We start from the raw sequence: 7,415 nt of genomic DNA, 5'->3' as shown, positions 1-7,415 counted from the left end.
CTTCATTTCCCAAGCTCCTAGTACAGTTCATCGCATTAAGTGGGTTCTCAATAGTCAATGAATACTTCTATGTGGCACCAGAGACTAGATTGAATAGGATTGTCACTACCACACAGCCCTGCTTCACTCTGACAATGATGGAGAAAGGGTCAGACTATCTTCAGCTCTAACAACCAGCTATATCAATGTAGAGTAGCCTAAAAATTTCTCATTCGCTTGCTTAGCAATTGCTAGAACCCTGGTCTGCTGTGTGTGTCAACTGGTTCTGTAAGGTAAATAATGATAATAATAATAATAACAATAATAATGGCATTTATTAAGCACTTACTATGTGCAAAGCACTGTTCTAAGCACTGGGGAGGCTACAAGGTGATCAGGTTGTCCCACATGGGGCTCACAGTCTTAATCCCCATTTTACAGATGAGGTAATTGAGGCACAGAGAAGTTAAGTGACTTGCCCAAAGTCACCCAGCTGACAATTGGCGGAGCCAGAGTTTGAACCCATGACCTCTGACTCCAAAGCCCGGGCTCTTTCCACTGAGCCACACTGTTTCTCTACCAAAATGAACATGGTATAGAGATATTGGTGTTGCTCTGGCACTTTTCTTGTATGTGTTGTGCTGCAAAGATTACATCTGTTGGGCTGTTTGGTCTGAAGGCACATGACAATTCAGGTAGCATATAGCTGAGTCTGTGTTTTTTATAGACGTCCATTCAGAAAGATTCTGGCTTAAGTCATGCTTGAAGTGGAAAGCAGTTAAATTCTCTAGCTCTTTCCAGTAAGTTCTCTCCCTTCTCTTCCTGAACAAAACCAGTGGGGTGGCATCTTTGAAGTCTTGTGATATTTCCTCCATATTGCATATTAGTCAATCAGCCAAGACTGTGCACTTCCTGGGTTGCAGAGCATTCTGCTAAGTGCTTAGGCGAGTACAACGCAACAGAGTTGGCAGGCAGGCATGATCCCTGCTCACAAGGAAGCTACAGTCTAAAAGGGGAGATGGGCATTAAAATTAATTACGGATAGGAGAAATGGCAGAATATAAGGATCTGTACATAAATGCTGTAGGTGGGGTGAGTAACATACTGCTTAGAAAGTACACATCCAAGTGCAGAGGGGAATCAGAGGTGAGGGTGGATAGAGTGAGGAAATGAGGGTTTAGGCAGGGAAGGCCTCTTGGAAGAGATACTTATGTAGGGTTTTGAAGATGTGCAGAGTGATGGTCTGTCGGATATGAAGGGGAGGAAATTCCAGGCCGGAGGAAGGACATGGGCCAGGGGTTGGCGGTGAGATAGATGAGATCGAGTTACAGAGAGTAGGTGGGCACTAAAGGAGTGAAGCGTTTGGCTGGGTTGTAGTGGGAAATTAGCGAGGCAAATTAGGAGGGGAGAGATGATTGAGTGCCTTATAATAATAATAATAATAATAATGATGGTGATGATAGTAGCTTACTCTGTGTCAAGCATTGTTCAAAGAGCTGGGGTAGAGACAAGCTAATCAGGTCGAACACAGTCCCTTTCCCACATGGAGCTCACAGTTCTTCTCTATTTTACAGATGAGGTAACTGAGGCACAGAGAACATAAGTGACTTTCAATGTCACACATCAGACAGTGGTGGAGCGGGGATTAGAACCCAGGTCCTTCTGCTTCCCAGGCCGTTGTGCCCTATCCACTAGGCCATGCTGCTTCCATACGTTGAGGAAAACCTAGTACTGCTTGTTGAAAAGGACAGAATAAGACAAACAGGATCTCCAACCCAAAGAACCTCCAGGAAGTCTGGGAATCTTAGGGAAATAATATGGATTTACCCAACAATCCATAACTCCATCAGATTTATTGAGCACTTACTGTGTGCAGATGACTGTATATTGTGCTTGGGAGAGTACAATACAACAGAGTTGGTAGCAAATTCTCTGCCCACAATGAGCTTGCAGTCGAGAGGGGCAAACATACATTAATATTAATAAGTAAATTACGATTATGTGCACAAATACTGTAGGGCTGAGGGAGAGGTGAATAAAGGGTACAGATCCAAATGCAACGGCGACATAGAAGGGAACAGGAGGAGAGGAAATGAGGGCTTAGTCGGGGAATGCCTCTTAGAGGAGATTCATTCATTCAATTGTATTTATTGAGCGCTTACTGTGTGCAGAGCACTGTACTAAGCGCTTGGGAAGTACAAGTTGGCAACATATAGAGATGGTCCCTACCCAACAGTGGGCTCACAGTCTAGAAGGACTAGAAGGTCTAGAGGAGGTGTGCTTTTAATACCCAAATCGGCACATAACATGGGACCTAAAACTCTCGTTCTCTTGATCTTTGTAGGAAGACTCATATCTTTCTGAAAAACACCACCCCCAGGAGCACAGTATACTTAGTTCTGTTCAATACTGGTGGAAAGGTTTCAGTCCGACCCCTTACCGAAACCCCAAACCGCCTCAGAAGCATTAGGATTTTTCTGTCTTCCATTTGTCTTCTGAGATCCCACCCACCTTAAACCTTTCACCCTTATGGTATCTGACAAGATCACAGTCTGATGAGTAGCAGAGTTTCTAGGATAGTAAAGATGTATGGACCAAGGGGATTTAGGAGAGATTTATAATCATCTAGCCTGGGGCATTATTTCCAAATTTGGAATTTTTATGCTTATGCTTTCTACCCAAGAGGTGATGTGCTGCAGTCTATAGAAAGCACCTAAATAGGACCAGGATGGGTCATGTATAAAGCTTAATTGTATTAGATTCCAAAATGGAAGTCGTGAGGGAACTAAATATTTCTACTAATGGCATAAGGGAAGGTTTCAGGGTTGAGCGGTGTGGGATGGAGTGAAGAAGTCATTTCTCTTAAAGGCAGGAAAAACAGGTTCTATAAGTGGTGTCTAAACTTTCAGTCAGGCAAGAGAGCACCACAAGGTGGACTTTTCCTCTCATGTAGACTTACAGCTCTTAATGAAGACAAATAAGAGTATAGACAGGTTGTTAACATAACCCAGTAGCACCCCTGCTTCATGCAAGTCTGTAGTGCATTTAGGAACACACCAGAACTGGAAACAGCTACAGTCATTTCTCTTTCTGGGTTTGGCACTTGCTTACTGCAGTTGTTTGATGCGGACATGACCTCTGAGATGTAAGCCTGGTTGAAACCCTCCCCCTCCAAGACCACTTGAAATCAGATTGTGCCACAAGTGAATATAAAGTTAGCTAATGGGCATTGATGGATTTTTTAGGTTATTGGAGCCTAATCAAAGCAAAATACTAAAATATATAATATTCTATATAGTAAAGCTGTTTCACAGCTCATTAGTTAACCCACTAGAAGTCCATTTTAAGTGTAGAGAAACATCAGCATTTAATTAAGAGCCTTGGGGGTAAACCCTTGGAGTTTAGGGACCATGTCTATTTAATCTGCTTCCAGGACAGTGTCACAGGCGATCTGGCATTTAATAGTGATATATATTTAAAATCCGAGCTTCCAGTTGTTGTTGTCTTATGCTGTTGAGTCGTGTCCGACCCATAGCGATGCCATTGACACATCTCCCTCAGAACACCCCACCTCCATCTGCATTCGCTCTAGTAGTGGATCCATAGAGTTTTCTCGGTAAAAATACGGAAACGGTTTACCATTGCCTCCTTCCGCGCAGTAAACCTGAGTCCCTACCCTTGACTCTCTCCCACGTTGCTGCTGCTCAGCACAGGTGAGTTTTGACTTGTAGCAGATTGCTTCCACTCGCTACCCACTGCCCAAGCTAGGAATGGAATGGATGTGCCTCTGCTTGACTCTCCCTCCCACAGTCGAGACTGGTAGAGCACTGGAAACTCTCCAGGTGAGACCCTGAGAGCTTCCTAGCACACCCCAAAAAGAAGGTCCTACTAGCAATTTTGCTCTTATGCATTTAACCCCCTGGTTCTGCATGTTGCATCCTCTTCCTAACAGCTTTTAAGGGAATTTTTCTACCAACTCTGTTATATTGTGCTCCCCCAAGCACTTAGTACAGTGCTCTGCACACAGTAAGCGCTCAATACCTATGATTGATTGAATCAAGGGTAAGGATACTGCATGCCTTCCCCCTTTCCAGCACGCTTCTGCCCAGAAGGAGCGATTTACTACAGAAAACTCCAGAGGGGGGCCATTTGTAGAGCCAAGAGGTCTATGACACATTTTGGAATTGCCTGAATAGAGCATTCTCCCCAGTTTGAATCAGTTTCTTCAAGGGACCAGCTTTGGAAGAGGAGGGGAGGGTTGCTGTCCTTATTTTAGCCAATCAATCAGCCAAGTCAGTCAATGGTACTTATTGAGTACCTACTGCATGCAGAGCACTGTACTAAGTGCTTGGGAAACTACAACACACAATCTCTGCCCACAAGGAGCTTACAGTCTAGACAAGTGCTGCCCCACAACCAATCAATGGTAGTCAACGTTACAACTCAAGTTTTCACCAGATTACCCTCAGACTGCAAGGCACCGTTTCCCTACTTAAATGTCTCCTTTTATAATGGCTCCAGACTATTTCGAAGTATTTTCATTACTTGACGTTTTAATTTTATGGCACTATAGCAGCAGACATTTCCAAAATAGGTAAAAAAATAATTACTCTCCTAGTTTGCTCTCAGAGAAGAGGCACTTATGCGAAATTGGGATACAGTGCTAATGATAGATATGCAGATAGATACTCAATTATTACAAAGTAGGTTACTTAGAAGAATGTATTTAAAATGTAAAATTTTACAAAGTGCCCATAGCACACAATCTTTCAGCAGGACTGAAATATTCAGGTAGTGTGGCTGATCATCAAGTTTAACACCAGCCTGGTTTTCAGCTGGCCTGTCTGTCCCCTGTCCAGTTTCAGATCCAGCACTGAGCTCCTTAGGTCCAGTATTTTCCTTATGGGTCCCCAGCCCCACTCCACCAAGGCTCCTGTTGCTGTTGCTGAATACCACAAGTCAGAAATGGTGTTTGTGTTCAGAGGAACCTGAAAGGGAAACACAAAGGCTCTGGAGCGAGTGGAGAGGTCAGGGTCCCCGCAAAGAGACAATTCTACATTCAGGCAAACTCAGTGTACTTCTGAAAAATGGTGGCTGTGAGCATCCATCATGCCTGTGAGACACTTGTGACATCATATGTGCATCCATGACCAGCATTTTTGAGTGCCATCAGGGGTCACATTTTATATTTAGAAGAATAAAGTGGAAAGGGAGGAGAAAAGGCAGCCTTTTCCTGGAGTGGAGGGGAGATAGAGCAGAGAGAACTAAGGAAAATCACATCTTTAACAGGCTTTAGGTCTTCCCTGACTAGGCCCTCATTTCCTTATTTAACCCTTCTCTTTTGTGTCACCACTGCATTTAGATCCGAACCCCTTAAGGACTTGAGATTCACCCCACTCCCAGCCCCTCAGCACTTACGTATAAATCCTTCTACTCTGCCATTTCCCCTATCTGTAATTTATTGTAGTATATGCCTCCCCCTCTAGACTGTAAGCTCCTACTGGGCAGGGATCAGGACTACCAACTCTATTGCATTGTCCTTCCCAGGCACTTATGACAGTGCTGTGCAAGTGCTCAATAAATACCACTGATTGACTGATTGATAAATAGAGAAAAGTAGATGAAATAGCAATTCAACTCATTCGTCTTTCAGGGATAAATGTGTGGGAATTGAGCCTATTTTTTCCTCAGAGGCAAAACCGTCAAAAGGAAGCAAGCAGGAACTGGTTTTAAGCAAATCAGAAGAGGATTGAAAGAAGTAGTCTCTCCCCATAGAGTGAGTGGGGAGGGGTGGAATTATGAGGGTAGTAAAAGGGATGCATAGAATAGTTATTCATTTCACCACCTACATGAAAGAAATCTTCTCTCTCCTTGTGCAGAAACAAAAGAAGATGGAGGAAGGAGAAAGTTCCTTTTTTTTCCTTTAGGCACAATAAATGTGACAGAAATTTAGTGTATCACATAAAGGTGAGAATACACCAAGTTCTCTCCCTAAAGAAAAAAGGATGACCCTCTTCTTTCCATATAATAATGATGATAGCATTTATTAAGCACTTACTATGTGCAATGCACTGTTCTAAGCGCTGGGGAGGTTACAATGTGATCAGGTTGTCCCACGGAGGGGGGCTCACAGTCTTAATCCTCATTTTACAGATGAGGGAACTGAGGCCCAGAGAAGTGAAGTGACTTGCCCAAAGTCACAGAGCTGGCAAAGCAGCGTGGCTCAGTGGAAAAGAGCCCGGGCTTTAGAGTCAGAGGTCATGGGTTCAAATTCCAGTTCTGCCAATTGTCAGCTGTGTGACTTTGGGCAAGCCACTTAACTTCTCTGGGCCTCAGTTCCCTCATCTGTAAAAACGGGGATGAAGACTGTGAGCCCCCCATGGGACAACCTGATCACCGTGTAACCTCCCCAGTGCTTAGAACAGTGCTTTGCACATAGTAAGCGCTTAATAAATGCCATCATTATTATTATTATTCATTCATTCAATTGTATTTATTGAGCGCTTACTGTGTGCAGAGCACTGTGCTAAGCGCTTGGGAAGTACAACTTGGTAACATATAGAGATGGTCCCTACCCAACAGTGGGCTCACAATCTAGAAGGGGGAGACAGAGAACAAAACAAAACATATTAACAAAATAAAACAAATAGAATAAACATGTACAAATAAAATAAATAGAGTAATAAATACGTACGAACATATATACATATATACAGGTGCTGTGGAGAGGGGATGGAGGTAAGGCAGGGGGGATGGGGAGGGGGAAGAGGGAGAGAGGAAGAAGGGGGCTCAGCCTGCAAAGGCCTCCTAATTATTAATTGGTGGAGTCTAGCTCTCTTCCTCCCTTCAAGGCCCTGCTGAGAGCTCACCTCCTCCAGGAGGCCTTCCCAGACTGAGCCCCTTCCTTCCTCTCCCCCTCGCCCCCCTCTCCATCCCCCCATCTTACCTCCTTCCCTTCCCCACAGCACCTGTATATATGGATATATGGTTGTACATATTTATTACTCTATTTATTTATTTATTTTACTCGTACATTTCTATCCTATTTATTTTATTTTGTTGGTATGTTTGGTTCTGTTCTCTGTCTCCCCCTTTTAGACTGTGAGCCCACTGTTGGATAGGGACTGTCTCTATGTGTTGCCAATTTGTACTTCCCAAGCGCTTAGTACAGTGCTCTGCACATAGTATGCGCTCAATAAATACGATTGATTGATTGATTGATTGAGTCAGGATTTGAACCCATGACCTCTGACTCCAAAGCCCAGGCTCTTTCCACTGAGCCACGCTGCATATGTAAGAGGGAAAATAGCGCAAAGAAGCCAAATGATATCTGCAGAAAGGGGGGAGAAAGGAAGGCATTTGTGCCTCCTTCAAAAACGACGGAAGAGGCAATTTGATCTCGTAGCTATTGATCACCATCACCCGACCTTTGGGGT

At 43.8% G+C, this 7,415-nt stretch overlaps 1 non-coding gene across 1 annotated transcript; it reads right to left on the bottom strand.

The window, feature by feature from the left end:
* Positions 1–3,702: 3,702 nt before the first annotated feature.
* On the bottom strand, positions 3,703–3,839 carry LOC119935380. Its single transcript, XR_005453264.1, has one exon. It is a non-coding gene; the product is annotated as a small nucleolar RNA SNORA7 (small nucleolar RNA).
* Positions 3,840–7,415: the final 3,576 nt, after the last annotated feature.

The sequence above is a fragment of the Tachyglossus aculeatus genome, chromosome 11, assembly GCF_015852505.1.
Source record: "Tachyglossus aculeatus isolate mTacAcu1 chromosome 11, mTacAcu1.pri, whole genome shotgun sequence".
Lineage (NCBI taxonomy): Eukaryota > Metazoa > Chordata > Mammalia > Monotremata > Tachyglossidae > Tachyglossus > Tachyglossus aculeatus.
Note: the sequence above shows the minus strand (reverse complement) of the source record. Positions and strands in the feature narration are given on the sequence as shown.